Source organism: Squalius cephalus (assembly GCF_949319135.1).
Source record: "Squalius cephalus genome assembly, chromosome: 24".
Taxonomy (NCBI): domain Eukaryota; kingdom Metazoa; phylum Chordata; class Actinopteri; order Cypriniformes; family Leuciscidae; genus Squalius; species Squalius cephalus.
This window is the reverse complement of record NC_137145.1, coordinates 8,587,623-8,611,885: the sequence shown is the minus strand read 5'-3', so window position 1 is coordinate 8,611,885 and position 24,263 is coordinate 8,587,623. Positions and strand designations below refer to the sequence as shown.

The 24,263-nt window shown below is 39.8% G+C and overlaps 1 protein-coding gene across 10 annotated transcripts in view; it reads right to left on the bottom strand.

Annotated features, from left to right (window-relative positions):
* Positions 1-2,049: 2,049 nt before the first annotated feature.
* The window catches only part of usp25 (ubiquitin specific peptidase 25), an 86,807-nt gene continuing 64,593 nt past the window's right edge, over positions 2,050-24,263 (bottom strand). For 4 of the 10 annotated variants that reach the window (XM_079861787.1, XM_079861784.1, XM_079861791.1 and 1 more), the window contains 4 exons: positions 19,942-19,996; positions 2,880-7,341; positions 2,726-2,757; positions 2,050-2,305 (listed from right to left, as the gene is read on the bottom strand). The gene's annotated coding sequence lies outside the window, so the exon portion shown is untranslated. Of the gene's footprint in view, positions 2,306-2,705; positions 2,758-2,879; positions 7,342-12,741; positions 12,779-19,941; positions 19,997-24,263 lie in introns of all 10 variants that reach the window. The other 6 variants (XM_079861786.1, XM_079861790.1, XM_079861788.1 and 3 more) reach the window with 4 other exon arrangements.

Sequence of the window (24,263 nt, the reverse complement as noted above, 5' to 3'; positions counted from 1 at the left end):
GGGATGATTGTTTAGTTTGCATAAAAGATAATCCAGTTTTTCTTTCCTCTTTTTTTTTTTTTCCATGGCAGTTCCCTCGAGGTCAAACATCAGAAGAAAAGCCAGTAGATTTCGATAATGTACAAGCAGAGCATTTGTTTTACTCACCCTTGAATCAAAGTTTCCTTTGTGTGTGTGGGACCGGATCTGTTTCCCAGGCCTCATGCAGACTCCGTTGAGTTCAAAACAACAAAGAGGCTTGCGCCTCCTCCGCTGACTTCCAAGAGCTACAACAGAATCTCCTGTCCGCGAAGCACAGAGCTACAAGCAGATACATGGTCAACAGCCTGAGTAAACAGATCACTGGATCTGAGGAAAAAACACACTTCACATAGTACAGATAGTAGCCTATACTCATACAGTGTATTCGGCCTGCATACTGCATTATATTCCATACAGATATTCTATGCAGAGAAAATTTGCATAAGTATAATATATGTCTTGATTTACTATCAGTAACTCACCCATGTCAGGTCAGGCAACCAAACATTCTTATAGTTAAAGTTAAAAGCTGTAGCAATAAGACATCTGAGGAATTTCATTTTGGATTTTTGGATAGCAACATCAGCCCACACTGACACCACATTTGTCAGTGAAAAACACATTTTAAAGCAGCATTTTAAGGTTTAATGGTTATATTAATTACAGATAGGTATCTAAATAGAGTGCAACAGCTGGGTTCCGGAAGTAAAAACTCCATTCATTTTCTCCATAGGGAAATTGATTTTGAACGATAAATTCTTTAAAAAACAGACCTACTGTGAGCTACGAGGTTGTTACTCCATGGTATTTGCTTCAGCTGAAGATGTGAGCCCATTATTTCCTCTCATTTTAAAAGTAATTGTGTTTAACAGCAAAACTCCTGGTGAAAAACCACATTACCCATAATGCTGTACAGAAAATTACACCAATCAGTGAGCCGAAAAAAGCATCACCTGCCAAATTAGCTCTTTAGCTCCGTCCAGTCCCATGAAGCACTGCGAATAGAACTCTTTTCTATTCTATGATACCTCATTATAGCCAAATTATACAGTATGAATCCTTCACAGAGAAGGCAACCCATGTACTGCAACAATCTCAGTGGGTTTTTTTTTGCAGTGTATTTTATTTTTTATTGGGGTAAGACTGCTAGCTTAGCAACATGCTAACGACAATCTCGACAATATTGAAATCAATTGGGAGTCGAATCTATATTTTTGTACTTATTAGAGTAGCACACTCTTAGTTTAGAGACAAACTAATTGAAATCAATACCGAATCGAGTCTCCAAAGTAATGTGTGAGATGCTCATAAATGTTCCAAATCAGTCACTTATAATGCTTGAAAGGAAGCTCACTAGGTTTTGGAACAGAGATACTCGACAAAAACCACAGAAGGTGTAAATCTGAACACACTTTGCATGATTTCAGCGTGTCTCTTTGAGACTTGTGTTGGGATGTTTTGCGTTAACAGCAGCTAGCTGGCTAAAGCTCTCTGCTTTGTTCTCCAATCCTGAGGTTAACGATTTTCCGTCGTGGGAGGCGGGGGAGAGGAGCGACGGAATTAGGATTCAGCTCCCATCCTCAGCGCCAAGCGCCTGTCTGCTGCCTACCCAGCAACCCCCGCGCTTTGTGACAAGGAGATGGATGATATCTGCAGCCTGGCCGGTCGCTCTATGGGTAAGACACACACACACACACACACACACACACGTCTGCAAGCGTACAGGGTCGCACACACAAACACACACACACTTCTCAAAGCCAGCAAGGCTGTGCGCGCACACATTCACACATGTAACTAATGCTGTGATGCTGCTGCTGCTACAACCTTTAACGTGTAACACACAAAAGAAGAACCACGGCCACCTGCCATTGTGACTGTTTACTTCATTCCTGAAAATATTGCACTTATACGTATGGAGGGAGAACATAAAAGTGTTTTAGGGTAATGATTTCATGTATTAGGGAGTTTAAATAAATAATTTATACCAGAAGAAGAGAGGGACACCAAAAACGAGTCAATAATTAATACAGTAACATAAACAGAATTTATTAGAAAGTCTTAAACATCTACAGCATTTGAAAATACAAATATGCAAGAGGACAAACAAGACTATTGGGTGTTTGTGGTTTGAGTGTGTGTGCAACTGGACAGTGTGTGAAAGCAGAGTGTCAAAGGATCTGTCTCTCTTGTCCACCTCTAACGCGGGAGTGTATTTGTGTGTCAAACTCACCTGCTGAAACTACCACTGCAAACTTGCACACACATACACACTGCTTCATTTCTGCAATACACAAGTTGGGAAAAGGGTTTGAGATTTGAAACCCTTCGGGAAAACACACACACACACACACACACACACACACATATATATATATATATATATGTGTGTGTGTGTGTCTTGTTTTCCAATAAAAATATGAAGACATCCTTAAAAACAAGAGACATTTACGGCATCAAAATTGATCAAATATTATAAAACTATATATACATATTGTCCCTCTTTGGTGCTTTTCAAATACATTTATCTTGTTTAGATTTTTTTTTTTTTTTTTTTTACTGGAAAACAAGGCAAATATATTGATATTTATTTTTCAATGCTGTGATTGTGTTTTGAAATTATGAAATTGTTGTATGGCATATGTTAGTAATTAGTAAGCATATATATATATATATAATGATACCTGCAATTATTGGGATTTACCTGCAAGCTGAAAATAACATTTTATTCTACACCTAAAAAAGAGAAAAAAATACAGCAATTAAAACCATTAATTCAATCAATCAATTGATCCAAAAATAACATCAAATAAATCTTAGGTATTGTGTGTGTGTGAGAGGATTGCTGGAGTGCTCACACAGCTTTTCGTGCAAGTAAAGGGAGCACCTGCGGCCATCGCACGGGTTAAAAGCTCTGACGGGAGGAAGACGCTCGGAGCAGCCCCAGGTTCCTCTGGAGTCCCATCGGCTGAGAGAAACCTGTGAGACAGAAGCTAATTATCCTCTAAAGCAAAAAGCCAGTTGTGGTTCAATAACTCCAGCACGCTGCCAGCCAGATACTGCGTTTCCTTGGCAACGCCTCCACAGCAGTACTGCAGACATCACAGAGAGAGGCAGGCGGTCACAGGGTACACAGGGCAGGATGAATCGGGGAGGGAAGTCTTTATGAGTGACGGGCCGTGTGGAGATGCGTCCTCTAGACTGATGCAGGCCAATTACAGGCCATTACTCTCTGCTGAGATTGATTTACTTTCTTTATGTTTGGGGTCCCAGAGATGTATAAAAATAATGACATTTTCAAAATGACTTCTTATTTTCCCTTCAAATTTTTGTAATCACTCTGTCCGACCTAATCAAACCCCAGCAGGCAGATATTATTGAAGCTTTAACCCTTGAATCACTTAGTAGACAAGCACTTTTTTTTTTAGAAATGTGACTGTTATGCACTATAGGGACACTGTTTCTGTTTGGGCTCAGTCTGAACCTCACAAAAACACAATCAGTTGTACCTCTTCTGTGTGTGAAAATGCATTTAGTTTTATACCTGGGGTATACCAATTTGATGTTTAATGCATGTTTAAAATCAGTTTTCATAAGATTGGTGAAAATGATAAAAGAGCCTCTGGGTCTCTCAGCACTTCTGGCCTGGGACGATCAGCCCATTCACACGAATGACAAAAACTATAATGATAAAGATATTGTTCTAAAAATAAAAGAATAGCAGAGTCAACACCATAAGTATATCAATAATGGCACAGAGAAACGATATGGTTGGAATCACTTTCTTTTTCCAGCTGATGAACGATAAAAACATTGACGGCCAATCAGAATCCATCCTGCTTTAAAGAGCTTGGGCATTTAAAGCCAGGGTTGGCAAGTTGTTCAACCAAAACAATGTGCTTATGCTGCATTCACGCCATAACTACTGTAATTTGGAAGAGATATAAACTCACTGTACGCTATAATCAAAGCGGTTTGTGACTTGAGTATATGTGTTCTTAATGGCAACACTATCAACACGGAAATGAATCTGTAGCAGTCAGGTGGTACAGGTCAGTGCTCTTTTAGTTGTTTACTGTCATTATTATTGTAATATTATGTGGTTTGAGACATGAAATAATTTAACGCCGTCTCTTGTGACGCTCTGCTGTGTGCGTATATGCATTTTTGAAGAAACTGTGGCTTTGGAGACGCTCTGAAGGGAGGGTGTGATTTCAAAGCTAACTTGCTATTGCTAGCTATGAAAATTGCCTACCCTACCTTTAAAGGTGCAGACAACAAAACTGCAGTGCGTGCTTAGAATAAACAGAACTACACAGTGTACTGGTGTGGATGCTAATATAGTTATCGTTATAGTTATTGTTCTCTGCGTAAACGGGCCTTAACTCTTAAAACAGCATTTTGAGATTCTGTCTCCATCACATTGAGTTCTTTTTAAGTGATGAAGCTGGTTTAACCATTAAAACAACACAAATGTACACCACATAATAGCATTTTAGGTTCATAACAATAGCCCATTAAAGGTAAAGGCAAAGAATGGTGTGTGATACAGTGGCTAAACTATAAATTGACTTATGAATGGCCACCAATGGCTTATTGCTTTAATAAAATGGGGACAACAAACAATGAGGAAAGACGCTAACGTTCAACACAGTAAAATTTATTAACAATAATCTGAATTACGGGAAGTAATATGCATTGAAGCATTGATGCATTTTACCCTGGCTTCAAGTGTCAATTAGAATTGAAACTCAGAACTATCAGTTTTATCAAATCATTTTTAAGTAATGGCTGATGTCTGAGATGATCTCCAATATTATAACTCTACACTAATTATGCGTGGTCAGAAATCAAAATACAGCACAGATTCAATTGTTTCAAATTCAACTGCTTAAAAAATATCAATAGTATTGACACCACTATGGTCATTTCTGAACAAGTGAATTCTGTGGCATTTGCTCTGATACGTTTAAATATTCATCATTCTCTCTGTGTCTGGAAGTATGACTCTTTGTGTGTGTGTACACCTGTTATTTGTACCTGCAGTGAGAAGGGCCCACTGTTTCCTCTGACCTGAGCTGATAACATGCACAACAACAATCCCTGACAACCAATGGAAGAAAGATTCCTGTAATCCTGTAAATTCTCCCGGCTCCTGCAGTTTCTCCCGCCTGAGCTCTCAGTGCCTAATCTACTTTCAGTACCTTTATCCCAGACAAATGTTACGTTTATTTAACTCGCACACAGTTAGCGGCACACCGTCAGCAGGCTCTTTTAATTCCTCAGTGGCCAGTCTTTATCTCCTCACATTTATCACTGGAATCTTTCTTGCGGTCTATAACAACAATTATTCTATATCAGATTATGTTTTTGTTTAGAATTTACTAGTGAACACTGTTTCTCTATGTAAATTCCTTTAATACACACTTGATATATAAAGTACAACTAAACATATTCTAATTTCAGTTCATTTCTGTATTGTCCAGATATACCGTATACAACTTTTATCAGTCCATCGGTTTTATTTGTTGCAAACCTGACATCCAGGCAATTTAGACAAATAATATGGGGAAATTGTATATAATGCTGTTGATCTTAAACTATTTCACATTGATTCATTTATTATTTTGTCTATCTTTCTGGAAGTCTGCGTCTGTCTGAAAACGCTGGTCAGACTTATCAGGCAGAAAACGAACCATTTTTTTTGCTCTGATACACACAAATGAAACAGCCCGATGTGCCGTCAGCCAAAAATGTAAATTTGAAACCACGTCAGTGAGGCTGAGACATCAGACCCCGATGCTTGCTGGACCATTCAGAAGTCGGGCCGTTTATTAAATAACAAAAATCTTCATTCCTGGCTTGATCCAAGTCTTTGTTCCTTTTCTCATCTAGCTGATGAAATGCTCCATGCGTGTGTGAGAGCGCGTGGGACGAGGGAGTGTTTATGTGCTAGCTCAGATGAATAGTGTGAGCAGCACACAAGATTTTATCTGTGCATTGGCACTGCCAGCCTGTGCCGAGTGTCAGACGGATCCTAATAAAACTGTCTGACCCGCGTTGGGCACCAGGCTGGCGCTCGCCGGTCGTGGCTGACTGCTTGGTATGCACAGAGCATGGCAGAGCTTCAGCTGTTGCTGGGAGCTTTGTGGCACAGACCCAGCCTGATTAGTTGGCATCCGCCATTGTTCAGAGCGAAACCAAGCAGGGGAAAAATATAATTAGAGAGAGAGAGAGAGAGAGAGAGAGAAAGAGCAATAGGGAGAAATCAATTGTTTTGAAACTACAATTCTAATGTGGGTAATTTAGCAAAATTAGGTTTTCAAAAGTTAAACACTCCAGGGAGATAAAGAACAAAGCCAGGCGTAAGACTTAATGAGTTCACATCTTTAAAACAGGAAGGAACCCACAGCTCCGTGCCAACCGGACCCCTTTAAACTACCATCCGTCTGCTGTTCAATGTCATTTCTGCTCAAAAACAACATTATGACACATTGAGATCCATATAAACATGGACGCCTGTGCGTGCCTTGCCTACGGATGCAATAATCTGCAAGCCTCATGTTCTGCTAACACGAAGTCTGGGCTTCAACTAGGTAATAAAGTCTATTCATAGGAATGGTTTTTGTGTAAATGAAGGTGTCAGCATATGTTGGTTCAATATGTCGCTCGGTTTTTTACACAGACTTGTTTGGCTATGCATCAGACAGATCTTACATTATTGGATTAAACAAAAAAAATGACATTACATCTGGTGGATACATGAGGATAAAGCCAAGCAGACGTTTCGTAATAGTGAAGGTGCCGAGATCTTCTATGATGGGCGTCACCGTTAAAATGGCTGTACATTTTACGTTCATTAAAAAGAAAATCTTTGTTGTATCCAATATTCCTGAAATCAAGATATTTAAAAAAGAAATGAGAATTTTCGATCGCAGGGAAGGAATAACTGAATCCCGGCCCTTCCTCTTGCTGCCGATGTGATAAAGGTCGGTTATAGATGAGTTGCAGCGGCGACCAGACAGCCAGACGAAACGATTAACACGACGACCCTCTCCTGCACCCCTCACCCCAAAGAAAAAACATCTCAGCAGACGTACAAGATCGAGTTTTATTTAAAAATAAGAAGAAACCATCATCATTATCATGTGAACATATTGAACATTCAGTCTTTCAGACACGCCAGTGCTGCATCCTCTGGCGTCTTCCACCGTTTCTCTTTCTTATCTCTCACAGACATCCATCCCACGTCCATCTCTGTCGGGACACGTCCAGGGGATCGAGTGCTTTTGCCCTCTGCCCAGGTCCCAAGAGCTTAACCTGTGATTTTTAGCACACAAAGCTCACAAGTTAGGGTCTCAGGGACCAGGAGGAGTGCAGTGGTGTCCGCACAGGTTAGTCACACACATACACATACATGTATATATTTGCACCCTCACGTCCTCTTTTGTCCGGCGTAACGAATATTATTCTGCTAATAATGTTCGGCCTATGAAAATAAAATGTGCCTTTCCTGCCTTCATTGCAGTTCTCTCAGAGTTAAGAGTCACAGACATGCAACACACAGGTATATCATGCACCAAACGCCATGCACACAAAAGCAGACAAAAAACCATCAGGTAAGAGGAAACCAGGACGAGCGGTCGGATTGAAAGCTTTCCATCGAGCGGGCAGGCAAAGCCTTTGTTGGTCGAGAAAAGCCTCCAGTCAGATGGTCAGTCTCTCTGTCTTTCTCTTTGTCCTGTGTTTCTCATCCTCAGGATCTCTGGTGAGCAGAACCGCTGGCCTCTGACTGCAGCTTCATATATAAACGTCTGTATGTGTGCGTGCGTGTGTGTGTGTGTGTGTCTGTCTGTCTGCGTCTCATCTCCCGCCACCGACGACTCCATTACACTGAAAAACGTGTAGCGGCAATTGATCAGCCACAATCAGAGCCGGTAAACCGGCATTGGGGCAAAATGAACAAAAAAACGGTCTCCGGCTTCCACACCTCCCCGCATGACCACCCCCTACCCACCCAGACACGCATCGCCTGACATTGTTCCTGACGGCTTTTGCATTAAGTTGTCTTTTTTGTGACTTTGTGAGCGCAGACGAGATCATGCAACCTCACAACATTGACCGCAAGCAAATCCAATAGTGCACATGGCAGCCAAAACATACATGTCATTTACACTGCAAACGCACATCTAATGCACACACACACCTTGAAGACTCCCCCCACCCCACCAAATAAGCAGCATCGTTCATCCTTGGGGACGAGACGGTGTGGACACTCCCGGAAATGAGAGCAGCCGCCACGTGCCTCAAACACACACACACACACACACACACACACACACACACACACACACACACACACACAAACACAAAATGTCTACCTTCAAACCTGTGTCAGCTTTGTCATCATCAAGGAAAAAAAAAAGAGAGTGAGAGAAAAAGAGGACAAGCGAAACATCCTGGACTTCGTCAGACAGTGAGATGTGACCAAAAGTAGACACTCGTGAGAACACCCTCATCTTCATCAGGACCATTGCACATCTTCTTGCCACTGTCACCCTCCTCGTCAGTCTGACACACACCTTACGCTAGCGACACACACTCACCCGCTCATCCTCCTCCTCTGGTCCGGACACCTGTCCCGGGCGTCTCTGTACCTGTACCTGGGCCGTCTATGAGACCCGCTCTCGCTCTCTCTGTGTGACTGAGTGCCAGCGAGCAGCAGATTCTGCAGCGAGAGCGCTCCCCCCCCCCCTCCCCTCCGTCTCTCTTCCTCCCTCCCTCTCCTCATCTCAGCTCCGCTTCCCCTCTGCACTGATCAATCCCTCACTTTCTCCGAAGGCTCGAAAAAACGCAGCCAGCCAGCAGCCAGAAATGGCGCCTCGCTCTCCACAGCGCTCTGTGCAGCCACACGACAATCTGTCTGTCACAATATTGTGACAACATTTCCACAACTGACTATGGAGGGTCATCCACCACTCCACCACCAAAGCTGCAGAAAAGTGTTTGACTGCCACAATAAAGTAATTTGTTAAAAGTAAAAATGATAATTTCATAAAAAATCTAAGGACAGGCAAGCAATACATCTTAAAAAAAAAAAAGAGATATTCAAAATAAGGCAGACAGTGACAAAAATAAGCAAAATAAGCAAACAAAACATAAAAGCATCAAAAATGAAATAATAAATAGCAATTTAAACAAAAAAAGGAGGTGAAAACAAAAAAGAATGAAATCAATGGCAATTTAAACAAAACAAGGAGACGAAACAACATAAAACATTATGTAAATGTATACAAAAATAAGGAATGAAACAAACAATGAAAAACAACGTCAACTGGAACAAAACATGGTGAACTCAAAAAAGCAATATAAACAAACAATGTTTAAAAAGTGAAAAACAATGCAAACATAATCATGCAACTGACTGAAAGTCTCAATTTGAATCAATATAATGGGTCTCATGAGACTTGAGCAGAACAAATTTCTGCATAAATGGTTTGTAGAAAAACATGTAATTTGACACATTCAGTTTATTAGTTCATTCTCATTAAATTGGAATGCCGTACATTTCGTGAATCAGGTCTAATGTAGGCATATACACAGGCATATATGTATAATTATTTCATAAATAACATGCATTAGTGATGAAATCATATGCACTGCTGTAAGTATTAAACGAAAATTTTAAATGACAACGTGCACTCCCTGTGTGGCTTTCTGAGCACCAGACGCATCTTTATCTGTCTGGCAGTGGCTCTGAAGGACCTCTGACCCCTCTGCTTGCACTGGGGTGTGTGTGAGAGTCGTGACCCCATCATAGAGGGGTGCTGGGAGCCGACTGCCCACCACATACACCATTGATTACGAGCTTAATGCACAAACTCGCCACGTCTGTTCTACTGCAATGCAGAGCTCCGAACAACACACACACACATACATAAAGCGTGAGAGCTCACAAATCCACATAGATTCAGTGTTTTAAACTAACGCCACCTTGGGCTGCATCTGAACACAGGTTTGTCGATTTAAGTCTATCACGCTGTAGAGTGGAGAAGCATTTGTGAGTGTGTGTGGGGAAGGTTGGTGGGATCAGCAGGGACCGAAAGGGAATGATGGTGATCAATCAACAGACACACACACACACACACACACACACCAGCAGAGTGCTGTCACCACACAGTACCAGACAGCGCACACACAAACGTAAAAGGCACAAAGAATGCTAGACAGAAGCAAAAACCATAAACCAAAACCACTACACAAAGAAGCACATATTAAGTTTGAGATCCGTCTCTAATTAAGCTCTGACTTTACAAGCCTCCAGACACACTTAGAAGAAATCTCTTATTTCTCATATTTTCGAACACAAATCCAGTAATTTCCAAATGCAATGATTCATTTAATTCACAGCCAAACATTTTTAAATTACAGTTTTACATTTTGTGAAGAAAATTTGAGTAGAAGTTGCCTTTGCAAAACTCATCTCCACTATACCAGGGGGTTGCTATGCAGTGTTCTGAGTGGTTGCTAGGGCATTGCTGAGGGTGGGGGTGGGGGGTGGGGTGCATAGGGCGTTGATGAGGTGTTTGCTGAAATGTTTTGGATGGCTGCTAGGGTGTGGCTAAGGCGTTTTGGGTGGTTGCTTACTATCTCAAGTCACAAACGCCAACCTGAAGTCTATATGGATCGGTCCCTTCTTCAATGTACATCTATGGAATTTTTTCACCCAGTTTATTGTCCGGCACTTGAAAGTTGTACGTCTGATTGCTATGAAAAAAGAAACAGCACGTCTCTCCTCAAAATGCCACAATTTAAGATGTCATTCATACCTGTAGCACAAACAAAGTGGGATGTGCTACACGTTGAACTGCAATACTTAGTGTTAGGGATTCTAATAGCGACGCTAACTCTTGATGCCAACATCTCAAGCCTATGTATCATGTGATGATGATAAACTCATAAATCCTGGAAAATTCAGTAGGGTTAAGTTTTACCCAACATCTTTCAACCATGAAAACCCAGAAGACCCTTACAGAGAACATCTTAGTGCACAGACACACGTACACAGCGTTCATGTCTGCTGAACGCAGGTCTTTAACCGCTATAACATCTCGTCTGACTGGCTAACAGCCCAGCGCAAAGGCCCCGCCCATCCGAATCAAACTCATTGATCTCTCATGCTGGGTCAGAGGTCAAATGCGTATTGACTGGAAAAAGTGTCATCAGCAGCAGCGCTGCCCTGACTCCAGACAGATCAATAGCACCTCTGTCTGCTACGCTTAGATTACTCTTATTCATCTGTCATAAATCTCAGCACCTCATCACCACAGTAACGTCTGGCTGCTCCTGATGCAGCTGTGGCCCTGTTAAGGTCGACAGCGGTCTGGGACCAGTAGGTCATGTTCATCAGTACTCTGCTCTCGTGTACAGGGGGCAAAAGGGTAGACGGCCAATCACGGACCTTCTAATCAGAATCAATGAGCAGGGTTTGGTCACACGTCTGGAAGAATCAGACAGAATTGGAAGACAAAAGACATGCCGTCCTAGATAACGGCACAACGATGAATTTAAAGACAACATAACCCAATTTATTTTCGTTGTATAACAAAATTTTATATCAATCAAAATCTTTAATCAAAATGTATTACACTTGGACTTTTCTGTCCTGCTGATGTAACCAAGGCCACATAGGCTAGGAAATTAATACTAACCCATAATAACATAGTCTAACATGTTATGAAATGAATAAAATCCAATTGGTTAATAAAATTAAGTCCTGCTCTACATAATTTCCCGCTGAATATTGTGCAAGTTAAATGGATTGCAAATGCCCTTTCATGTTGTTTTTAAGGCAATCTGTGAACTACATATTGCAATACATTTTTGCACACAAAGCAGTTTATTTCTTTACTTCAGAAGTGATTTGAGCTTTAAGCATAACGTTTTATGATAAATGTGTTTGCTGATAATGATGTAAAATGTAATCATTATAGCAACCCAACAACGCAAGAAAATCATGTTTGCACAAGAAATGATTAGTTTGTCTTGACACCAAAATGTAAACATATGTGCACGTTGAATAAGCCGACAGAATGGCAATAAATGTCTGTACATATAGAGCAAAATAGTGGTAACAGAAACCTAGGTGTGCTGGTCAAATCATTTACAAGCAAGACAATTTTTAAAACAATCACGATCTTACAGTATAATAGCATAATTGATGTACGATTGTGCACAAACAAAAGCAAAAAGTCTGTTTAATGCGATTTGTCGAAACCTCAAATGACAATGTCAAAACAACAGATCAACAGTTGAACTGACTAAGAAAACCCTTCAGGACACTAGTGTTCTCTGCCTTTCTGTGGACCCACGCCTCACTGAAACAAAAGCTTCAACTTTCTCCTGATCAAATCCACTAATTTATTTGTTCAGCCATCGCATAAATCTAAGCACAGCTGTAACCAACGAGTTGCAGCTCGACTCGGCTGCCAGCTGGACTTGGTTTTGCTGAACCAACAGGATTTCAAGCCGGGTTCGCGCCGCTACATCTGGAAGAGTCATCCGAGAGCAGAGGTGAAGGCGGAAAAATCCCTCCTAAAATAAAAGCCGCTCGACTCCCTCTGTCAGTTTAAACAGGAAAATGTGGAAAACAAAACGACGGGCTTTCCCTTCAATTCAATGTTCCCAAAGTTCACCCCAAAATGAAAATGTTTTACTCACCCTCATGTCGATCCAATCTCGAATGACTATCTTTCATCTGTGGAACACGAAATATGAATTTTTGAAGATCATCCAGGACACTCTTTTGAATTTAATGAAAAAAATAAATGAGGACGGAGGCTGTCAAGCTCCAAAATGACAACAACAAAAAAAAAAGCATCATAAAGGACCATAAAAGTGCTTCATATAATTCACACATTATAATCCAAGTGTTCTGAAGTCATATGATACTTTGTGTGAACAACAGACCAAAACTGAAGTTGTTTATCATTGAAAATGGTCTTAGATCATGGCAAATTCATGAGTTCAAGTAGTGACGTTTGATACATGAATAGGGGTGGGAATCACAGGGTACCTCACGATACGATACACAATACATGGCTCACGATACCGATAATATCACGATACAGCAATTCTGCGATAATCAATATATTGCTAGACAATGCTATAATGATACATCACAATATCAGTCGAACTATGAAAACAAACTGCCCATGAAAAGGTCACACTGCTGTCCGTCATCCTGTTAAAAACCTAATTTTCTAAGGCTAGTAAACTTATGTTCGCGCTTCCCTCATTCATGTGCTGAGCGCCACCTCAAGGAGCCATGAAGTAGCTACGCTGGGAGCAGGAAATCCTATTTAGAGGGCCTTATTTTATGAATTCAAATATTTGGTACCAGAGTATCGATTCTCGTATCGCACGGAGAAGGAGAACGATATATTGCTCTATCGATATTTTGTTCCACCCCTATTCATGAATGAATCATTCTTTCGAGACATATTTTTCAACGAATCAGTTGATCTAGTTCACAGAAGTGGTCTGAATGATTCATTCCCGAACCAGTTCTCGAATTCAACTCACTGACTTGATCCAGTTAACAGTTCCCTGGAAGGGAACATTATTAGTGAATAACAACTTCAATTTCAGTCTGTTCTTCACATAATGCATATCATATGACGTAAGATGATGTGGAATATACCGCATAAAAGTGTCATATGGACTACTTGTATAATACTTTTTGCATCTTTTTTTAACCTTGACAGTCTCTGTCCTCACTGACTTTTGTTATATTAAAAGTGAGTTTTGATCTTTGTGTGAACTATCCCTTCAGAGAGTTTCAACTGCTGTTTTCTATAAATTAAATCCTAAAAGCCTAAACAGAATTCAGATGTAAGCTGCATGAAGATTTGGCTGACAGAGAAAGACAGCTGACACCCGACTAAAGGGGGGTGAAGTGGACTTATGCCTCGGGTAGAGGAGCAGCGTCTTTTCAAGCTTTAGAGGGGCCACGCTAAGCTCGTTCCAACCCTGTCGTCGTGTGAGAGGGGAATCAATGACGGAGACTCTTACGCTTGCCCATTGAATCCTCGTTTATTTCACTGCTCATTTGTCTGTGCTTAATTGATAGCAGTTAAATCCCTTTCACCATGTTGGCTGCATTGCTGTGGGGCCTATGTGTGCTTACAGGGGCTTTCAGGCCAGACTAAAATACTTCATGAACACTGGGCCTCACAGACTGCAGGCGTTCACGCTGGAGACCCACCAACACAAGACGCAGGACAGACATATGAGGCTGTAAACTGCATAGCTTCGAAACACCACTGAAAAATGAGAACAAAAGCTTTTAAACCCAAATTTTGGAAGCACACTTCATTAGAAAACCTTTTCTTGAGTTTTGAATGCCAAAGGAATGTCTGCTTCCAGATTCTCAACAATTCATTTAAAGGCACTTATTTTAGCTTGTGAATATTCCCATACAAGGAATTCTGCGTTTTCAAATGGTTTAACTACAGAATCATTTGTGGCATGCTAATTAGGCATAATCAATTCGCTTTATAGGAAATACAAGGCTCTACAACCGCATATATACTTCATACATATGAGTTCCCAGTTTGTTTGAGTTTAATATGAGACCAAATATTCACTATAGGGTTCAAATTTGGACTCTGACCAAGGCAAAAACATGAGCCTGATGGACTTGTTCTCAAGCCACTTATGGTTGTCTTTGCAATTTGGACAGGAGCATTGTCTTGCTGAATAACAACATCTGATCATTTCTCTTTAGATAACAACTTTTCATTTGTGGGAAGCAAGCCATTCTGCAATCTACTCCTGCAGTCAAAATCATTAAAAGCCTTTTCACAGTGAAGTAGCGCACCAATACCAGCAGCTAAAAAGTCTCCCTACACAATAACATTCTTCCTCCATGCTTCACTGTGCTAGAGATGCGTTTATAATTATTTCTCAGCATTTTGGAGCATCACCATATAACTTGTGTTTCATTGTGATTCATCACTCTACACATAACTTCCCATTAACTTTTTCTGAAAGAGCAAAGGCTTTTTGAGTGCAAATTTAGCTAATTTCCTGACCAATAATTTGTGATTAAGACAATACAAATCTTAGTGTTTAGCCATTTTTTTTGCTCAGGAGTGTATGTTTGAAACAGCATACTAACATACTGTTCTATTTAGTATGTATAGAGTGCACAGAATGTAAATATTCTGATAACCAGATGACCTACTAGATTTGACAAAATGAACAGTTCATCAGATTACGGGGTGGAATACTGTATGCCACAAAGCAATGTGCTTGACTTGACCATCCATTTTTAGAGTTATAGATGAACCATAATTAATTCCTGCAGCACTATTTAGCATCTCTTTCTTGGCTCATTATTTGACCAGAGTTAAGATTTTTAAAGATTTTTTAAAATACATTTATGAAACTTAAAAAAAGTAAATACATATTATATTTTTAAAATTTGTAATGATTTTATAGAAAACTGGCTTCAAAAAATTCTTAATAGCCGAATGCATTACAGAATGCAACTCACTCAATTAAACATGCAACATGATGTGCATAATGCAGCATACAGTGTTTCCAATTTAGCGACTTTGTTGCTAGATTAGCGACTTTTCAGACCCCTTTAGTGACTTTTTTTTCCTTCAAAAAAGCCACTAGCGACAAATCTAGTGACTTTTTGGACTGCTGGCTAAGGCCGGTGACACACTGGATGCGTGGCGTGAGCGTCTCAGCTGCGTGGCGTGTCCGTTTTTATTTCGGCTCCCATGTTAACAGGTTAGAGCTTGCACACTGCCTGCGTGAGACGCGCGTCTCAGGCGCTGCTCGAGCCGCGCGGAAAACGCGCGCATGCTAGAAATAGAACCGACGCCTATTTTTCAAGCGACACGCAAGCGTGTTGGAAGCGTTTCCAACAAAATAGAATAGGAAAAGATGTTTATATGACATTTTGACACGAATACATATTAATAAATGTCATTTTGATGTTTGAAAGTGTCTAGGTTTTGACAAAAATGCAAATATAAATGTCATTTAAAAAAATATTATCGATTTTCAAATACTGCACCTGTCAATACAGAACGAAATATTCTGTAGCCTATTTTGCCGTCAACACTGCCGACGTTGTCTTTGCTGCTATTTATGTTTAACATGAAGTATAGGCCTTACACAACTCTCTCCCCATATGTCAAATATATCACCAATGAGGCTTATCATATGTCACCTAGCAGCAGCAGCGCCACGTCAGACACGTTTCTGGTGTGCAAAGACATGGAAAACGCGAAGCAGCCGCCACGCAGCTGACACGCAACAGAAACGCCACGCTCACGCCACGCATCCAGTGTGTCACCGGCCTAACATGTAGCCAGTCACTGCATCATACTCTTTTATCACTATATCATACTCCATTATGTAACAGAACATTTTTTGGACATTCAGCTATATATTGTTTTAAAATACAGTATGTAAGTACGGATTAGTGGAGAAAACAGGTGTAAAGTGCCAATAGTTGGAGCATTACATCATCAATCGAAATTTAGCCACTTTTTTAATAGGCTTTAGCTACTTTCCATTGACAGTTGGCAGTTGGCAACACTGGTAGCATAAGACTGTCTGATTTTTTTTATCAGACATGGATAGTTCTATTAAAAATCAATTTGCATTATACGTTATATACTGTGGCGCATTCAAGAAGTAGTGTGCTAATATTCCAAACATTCCCCACATCAACCACTTCTCCAACTCTCACAGGAAGTGGCATCAGTGGTAATTATTAGAAAGGCCACTGAATCCAGAAACCAACAACACTGGTGTTGTACACTACAGTTTAGATATTCCATTTCACACACTATTTATGTCTTGGCCATCTAAAAATCCCTACAATCCTCAATGATTCAGGGAGCAACATTAAACTTCATGGCACAATCATGGGAAACGAATGTCTCATTCTAGCAGCCAAAATTTCATGTTATATATAACCCAAAGAACAAACAATTATAGTTCTCTAAATGTGGTTCAAATCGAGTATACAGATTTCCTGCTTTCTAGGCATGTTCAGAACTATATTTAGTTATTATGTTGTAAAGAATGAAAGATGCAGCTTTTCCAAGAGGGTTTTTCAGTTCAAGAGCTACAGCACAGCAGCTGTCAACAGACTAATTAAAACACTGTTGCAAAAAATATCAGAGATAAATATAAAAAAAACATAAAAAGATAGATAAACCAGTTCACTAGTTAACCACTGTGACCAACCCCTGCTGTTTTTTCCACAAATATCCAATGCAGTCTGATTATAAACGGCCATCACAAGTGTCTCAGGGGAAAACAGACTGATATGCAGCAGTGATGATTAAGCACAAGACAATTTGACATCACACTCTGTTAGCTGAAAGGGATACTGGGTGGTTTCTGTGGTGGATCCTGCTGTCATTTTAGTGATGGTGTATTATATTACTAAAAATATGCTGCATGTCTTCTGTCCAACAGCAGATACGAACAACACAGTAAATGACAACGAAACTGACAGTCCTGGAGGAACAAGAAACCTTGATTATTTGTATGATTCTGAATAATCAGTGTGCTACTGCATTTATCTCTTGAATTTATGTATTTAAAAGTGGGAAAAGCAAAGATATTCTGTATTAATCAAATGCAAGCCACTTTAAAGGTTCCCACTTTGTGGAAAGAAGGAGTCTTGCTTGATGAAATGAGTGTACTCCAGGGAAAGCTAGAAGGTTGTACAGTTAACTCCCATGGTGTCATTCGAAACCATACAACCTACTACCTCAGCCTGGATGCACACGTCCACACTGCTGTTGCTCTGGACCTCCGGGAGCAAAAAACATCTTCTGCCCTTTCAGAAAAGGAATTAATCTGTTTTTTTTATTTGTTTGTTTTATATGATATGACGCATTTGCAAATTGTCAACATATTATCCATTTACAGCAGCGGTTCTCAAACCTTGAATGGTCCATGATATGATTTGCTCATAAAAAAAAAAAAAATAAACAAGTAAAATTGACCAGAAGCCAACACTGAATTTCTCGACTGATTAAAAAAACCCTAAACAATACATGGATTGATAGTGTTAAAGGGGTCCTATTATGCCCTTTTACAAAGTCTTTTTTTGTATTTCGTTTTTGGGGTGTACTAGAATCCCCCAACCCCCCCCCCCCCCTCCCCTCTTTTACAGGTGTTGTAAAAGAGGTTACAACACCTCTTTCCCCAGTATCTCAAACGCACCGTCTAGGTCCTGTTTCGATGAAGCCCCTCCTTCCGAAATACGAAATGTGCTGTGACTGGTTGGCCCAGTGTGTCATGATTGGTACCGCGTAGCGAGTGTTTGGGAAATGTCCCGCCCCTAACCATAACTGCAAGTTTTATCTGCTCAGATGTAAATATAAAGGATGACATCAATTTCGAATCTATTCGAGCCCGATTCAGACCCTGACAATGTTATCGAACTAGAAGATCATGCAGAACAGTGATAGGTAACAAAACCATGGTTCATTTTCCTATGGAGCGGTGAACTGTCTTACAGAAGTGAGAGATTACAAATGCAACAGAAAACAAGCTGTTCTCCATAAAATGTGCAGCGCACAGAACATTGGGGTTATAATGTTCAGGAACAGTGTTATATAACAGTTTATAAAACAGTGTAAAATACATTTTAACCACTCTAAGTTTGTAAGCCTTAGGAAGGTCAAATAAATGAGTTTTGGAAACGGGGTGGAAAAAACAGTGTCTCTGTGACATAGCACCAACACTGTCTTCTCTAACGCAGCTCAATCAGGCCTCGTCCCCCTTTTTTGCATATTCCGTAGGCGTGGATTATTTAAATGAGTAACATTGTGACTTTATAAGATCCGGAACAATAGTGTTGTAGTCCAAACAAGCCGTTCATTGTAGATCTTGAAAAGTGGATTCTGTTAAATAAAATATCTCCCTTTGGAGTGGACTTTGAGCTTTGTAACTTTGCATATCTTATTTATGCTCTAACAGCAACATTACACATTAGCTAAAGTTGAAAAAGTGGAAAAGCATAATATGACCCCTTTAACATTAATGATGTTTCTGTCCTTATGTAGTAAAGCATGCAAGTGTACGCAAAATTTTAGTTAGCAAAGTAGCAGTCTGATTCATTTCAATTAAATAATAATAAAAACGGTAACACTTTAGTTTAGGGTCCAATTCTCACTATTAACTAGCTGCTTATTAGCATGCATATTACTAGGATATTGGCTGTTTATTAGTAATTATACAGCACATATTAATGCTTTATTCTGCATGACCTTATTCTACATCCCTAATACTAATTCCTACCCAATACCTGAACTTAACAACTACCTTACTAACTACTAATAAGCAGTAATTAGGAGTTTATTGAGACAAAAGTCATAGTTAAAAGTAAGTTAATAGTGAGAATTGTACCCTAATCTAAAGTGTGACCCAAAAAAACAGCAGTCTGACAACATTATGGATTGGTAAAAATGAGGCTATTAGAAATAAAATATAAACTAAGAGTAATTTGTGCACTATTAAACCTGGTAGCTGTTTTATGGTAGTTTTATGGAAACATTATGGAATGTTTTAATGTTGTGGCCTGAAAAAATTTGAGAACCACTGCGAGTTCAAAGAGTGCGCTGAGTTCACCACAGTGACAGAGACCCACAGAATCGAGCTTGGGTTGCCGATAACGCCACAAGATCGGATCTACGGGTTTGTGACAAGTGGTCAAAGCTTCTTATGAAACCCAATCCCGGGTCATACTCATGTTCCCGACTCATTGTGGATGAGCTATCAGGTGAGATAAACCACAGCAATATTCCCCTGCATGAACATGGAGTTACAGTAAATATAGAAAGTGGGAGAAAGACAAAAACATAATCCACTGACCTGGTTAAGTTTCAGTAGTGGTGGTGTATCTGCATATCTTCTCCTGATTTTTGTGCTGTGAAAAGAAAGAAATCACAACATTAGGAAACATCTTCAAAGTTAAGAGTCCATAGCAAATGCATACAGTAATTCAATTCAGCAAAACGTAAATTAAATGTAATACAGTTAACAAATTTTGTTTCCATAATATGACATATCTCAGAGTGAAACAGGATATTTACTGAGAAAAAAGTTAGGGAGGGACTTTATTTTATCCGTCAGGAATTGACTGAAAAGTGGTTTCTACAGTACAGGTTGTTGTAGGAGAGGAGATGAAAAATAAGAGGGCTTGATGTCATCTAAAAAAAATAAAAGTTATTTCAGAGGAAGAGCAAATTATTACATTTTGATGAATGATTACAAAGACAAACTGTTTACTGGTAAATTAAATACAATAAGACCAGGAGCAAGCATTATGAAACTATATTAGGATAGGTACTTCATTTTAACAATCTGACAAATATCTAACACAAAGGTACCAAAATAAACCATAAGATAATGCTTCACCCATCATATTTTCACTTTAATCACAGTGAATGATTAGATGGCTACACAAACACTCTGGCTTGAAAATATTGAAAAGTTTGGTGAAAAACAGCTTGTTCAAACACATCCCTGATAGAGAACGCCATGCGTGACTGTCTGTGAGATCAGGGTGAGCTTAGACAAGAACATGGTGGTTTTAAAAGACAACACACAAGCTGGTGGTAAAAGAGAGCATTTCATAATCAGCTGCTGTCCTCTGACTGCCTCACCTGCTTGCTGATGTTCATTGGACGTAAACCCTCAACTCACAGTACACTTGAGCCAAGCCAAAGTGGGCGGCGGCTTTTACACCCATTCATTCGCAGAATCATGACTTTTTTTGGAGTTTCGGAAACAGTTTGAGCACCATTTTTACTCCACCTAAAACAACCTTTGAGTTTCAAAATTAACAAAAGGGAGCTAAATCAGAAAGTCTGCGGAGTCCGCCATTTTCTCAGCAAGTAAAAGACGAGAGGAAAAAAAGAGAAAGAACTCTCACTAGCATCGCTTTCCAAGTTTCTTCCTTTCTGTCCTGGCACCTTCACAAAACCTTCACCGGTGGGTCACATGATGCTGCTCGAGCCCAGACGCATTCAGCTGATGTCGAGTAGACATCTTTTGTCTAAAATAAAACCTTTCGCTGAGCATTCCACAAAAAAAAAAACCTTCCTGGGGGGCTGAAAAGGGGTGGCGCTGGGAGTCATGGCAACCTTTACCTGGCACGATGCCCATCGTAAGAACAGGAGGACATAGAAATCAGTTGAATTCAAACAATGATGCCAAGGCACTCTGAAGATAAGAGAAGAGGAAACGTCTCAATATTTTAACGATGCTTTTCGAGTAATTCTTGAACGAAGCTGCACTGGAATGCAGCGAAGAGTGCATTCGCTTGCAGACGGTAGTTGAGAAAAAACGCCCCATCGGACTACGTGTCTCCTGTTGTCTGTGAATGGAGTGACTCAGTGAAGCTTTATTTCAAATACACAGACAGCGATTCATCATCCATCCGTGAGTCATAATTGTAGTTTGTAGATTGTAGAGGGCTTATGTAGTTTCCCGCTCGGGCTTTATAAAGTGTGATAGCAGCCTACGGGGCAGATATGTGGGCGTTTCCTGCATCTTGTTAAAGCTGCGCACATGAGATCACAGATGACCTCTGTCTCTCAACAGCCTCAGAGTTGAGGTGAGTGCAAGAGGAAGTAACTATAGTTAACAGAGGAACTTAACTATAATTTCACTTCAGAGTAAGGTCTGGATACCAGGGTTTGAATTGAATTAACAATGCCTCAAATTCCTGAATTTCAATTGAGGTAGGATGCAGGATGCAGAACTGCAATTTGAATTAAAATGAATGAAAATTTAAAGACATTAATATAACAAATCTTTGACTAGAAAAGAAGAATTTGTCAAGACAAACAAAAAAGCAAAATGTTAGCTTGACAAAGCCTCGTTTTAAAGTTTTAAAAGTTGTGAAGTTTAAAGGTTTATAGACCTTAAAAACAGAAAGAACAATAGACAGAATAATCGATAAATCGATAGATAGAATGATCAGTAGAACGATAGATAGATAGATATTTCATATTTAATAAATTAACATTTGTAGACCATGGTGAAGGAAAACTTCCTTTGCCAGAATCCATCGCCTGCGCTGAATTTCGTGTTTTGAATTTCGAACTGTGAATGCAATGAAATTCAGACATTTTGTGTGGCTTAGAGTCAGAATATTGTATGGGACCACTTTAAGATTCACCATAAAAGTCAAGAACTCTAGATTAGAAAGCTGACCTGTTGGAACTAATTTGGTTAAAGGCCAATCACAGCTCTTTTGAATCTTTTTATTATTATTTTTTGGACACCCAAGTGCACTTAAAGGAGAACTCCGGTCAATTTTAACATTGAGCAAATTTTTTTGTACATTTGGAGTGCTGTCAATACAGAGAACAACGACAAAAATCGGTGTTGCCTACACCGAGTTATTCTATTTTTAAAATTTGCACCCTGTTGACTTCAATGGGGCAAGTACTAAACCTGCTTTTAGCCTCTTAACATCCTTGATGTGTCATTACAAGTGCACAGAAAATGTGAGTGATTCCTTCTGAGTGAACACGAGTGAGTCTGACTGCAGTAGATGTGAAAGATATGTATAAAAATGATGTTATTTAAGCCAGCGCAAATACCTTTGTTTACATCCTGTTTTTCGGTTGAAGTCCAAAGTAGTCGATTGCCGAGTTCACGCGCGTGATCATAGGTATTAAACCTATGCGTGTGAACTCTGAAGGAATCACTCACATTTTCTGTGCACTTGTAATGACACATCAAGGATGTTAAGAGGCTAAAAGCAGGTTTAGTACTTGCCCCATTGAAGTCAACAGGGTGCAAATTTTAAAAATAGAATAACTCGGTGTAGGCAACACCGATTTTTGTCGTTGTTCTCTGTATTGACAGCACTCCAAATGTACAAAAAAATTTGCTCAATGTTAAAATTGACCGGAGTTCTCCTTTAAGAGAAGCGTCTCACTGAACTGAACACAAAATATGTCATGACACCCTGATCTCTCTGTCCAGAGCAGCAACAGACCAAGGTGAAAATTTCCACACAAAAATACACACAACCCTGAGTTTATAATACTTATAATACTAGATTAACGCTTATAATACTAGATGTTTGGATTTGATCACCCTGAACTCATCCACCCTTGTTCCTGGATAGATGACTTTCTCAACACACTCTGACAGCAGACAAACAGTCAGCAGATCTGCATCAAACCACAAGAGATGCTCTGTTCAAGTTGATGCATGCGAGCATATATTGGTGTGGCCCTGAGCACACAAGTGGGAAAGATGATTTCTAAATCTAGTCCTTGTCTGCAAATTGAAACTCAATTTATAAAATAAGTTAAAGGCAGAATGTACTCTTTCTATATAAAACGACTTGCTGCAGTTCAGTGCCACAAATAAATTACAGGTTTATATTATCATTAGCTACTGTACATCACAAATGCGAACAACTTTCAGCAAATTACCAATGCAAGCTTGATCTCTTAAACAAACCTCTGTCCAAATCTTCTATGGTGATCAACATGCAGAGAACATCTGTGAATACAAGATGTTTGAGCTTCTTCCTCATACTAAACTACAGAGAAAATCTGTCTCATAAACTATTTAATACAACGTTAAGTCTGTTTGTGTGTGTTACCTAATGGTGCACAGCAGGCTGATATATTCCCTGAAAATGCAGGTCTGTGAGGATAAACTATTTTCATGTCACTCTGGACCAGCAAGACCAATAAATTCTGCCACAGGGTGTGAGACGCTCCCCTCATCCTGAGTCAGACAGTCACACCACAGCACTCAAACACAGCCCGCATTCAACAGGGGAAGGAATTGAATTTATGCAGCGAAACGCGTGTTCTCCTCACATCATTTAGCCAGGCTGTGTCAGCTCCATGCATGATTGAAAAACACGACGCATGAGGTGGGCGTGTCTGTCGCATGTCATTTGGCTCTTCCAGCTTGCTGATTGTGGCAGTACCGTGGTAGAGTGATATATACCGTGATACTGAGGAATTTTTGTATTTATGTACTAATGTATTTACACGATGCTCTAAGGTATGACAGAAACACTTAATAATTTGCTAACATTAGTTAATGCATCATGATTTTTTACAGCATTTATTAATCCATGTCAATGTTAATTCTTAGATTTGTGTTGGTTCATTATGCATGAACTATTTTAATTTACTTAAAAACTTAAAATC